Genomic DNA, 1,118 nt, shown 5'->3' with positions numbered 1-1,118 from the left:
TAGAAAGCTTTAATTTTGCATGGACATATTTGGCAATTATGTCAACAAAGTGGAAAATAAAATATAGAAAAAACATTTTTTTTAGGGTTCCTCCCACAGACGTGAAGTTGGGGTGATACTTTTTTCTGGTCCAACATTATAGTATGGGATATCGTTGGATAGGTCTTTTGAAATCATTGCGGAGTTGTGATGGTAATTTTTCGATACAGTGATTCGTTTTCAAAATATTAAATTTTGAAGAACAAATTTTTGTTGAAATCTAGCGTCCCTCCTTTAAAAGCTAAAACTGTTTGTTTACAATTTTTCAGAAAATTCCTGTGATAGTAAAATTATCAAACTAACAAAAAAAAGTAGATTGCTTGAGAATTCTTAGTAGTTTAACAGTATACATATATAGCACCCTAACTTGTAAAATATACTTACTTTGATTACCTATGCCGTACAAAATATAAAATCCTTAGAAAATATTACTTGTTTAATACGGATAGTTCGATTCTGACGGCTACGGAACCCTATCCTGGGCGTGCCCGATGCGTTCTTGGCCGGTTTTTGTATAATGTGTTACCTATCTAGTATAGGGATACAAAACGGAACAATGTGATTTACGAAAAATTAGGTAAATAAATAAATCAAAAGTGGTGATTCAGTGGAAAGATCAGACAGATCAAGCAATTACAGCCCAACAAACTACCTAAAGGCCTAACGCTTTCGAGTAATACCGGACACGAATGACAAAAGACAACCACTCCCCGACGAATTTAGGTTACTAAGTAATAATTTTTGCAGGTGGTAGGACCTTGTGCAAGGTCCGCCCGGATTGCTACCACCATCTTGCTCGCTAATCCTGCCGTGAAGCAGCAGTGCTTGCACTGTTGTGTTTCGGCGTGGAGAGTAAGACAGCCGGTGAAATTACTGGCACGTAAGGTATCCCATCTTAGTTTACTTTAGTTTTGTTGAAATTGTGTCTTAGTCTATGCTTTACATGGTAACAATAAGCTCTGGCCTGTCAAGGCTGTCATACAAAACGTCATCGCTCTTTTCTTTTCTAATCTCGATAGCTGGTACGTGTGAATTTGTGTCGTCCTCTGATATTAATTTTAATCAATAATAATTTCATC

This window comes from Choristoneura fumiferana, chromosome 21 (genome assembly GCF_025370935.1).
Source record: "Choristoneura fumiferana chromosome 21, NRCan_CFum_1, whole genome shotgun sequence".
Taxonomy (NCBI): domain Eukaryota; kingdom Metazoa; phylum Arthropoda; class Insecta; order Lepidoptera; family Tortricidae; genus Choristoneura; species Choristoneura fumiferana.
This window is presented reverse-complemented; position numbering follows the sequence as displayed.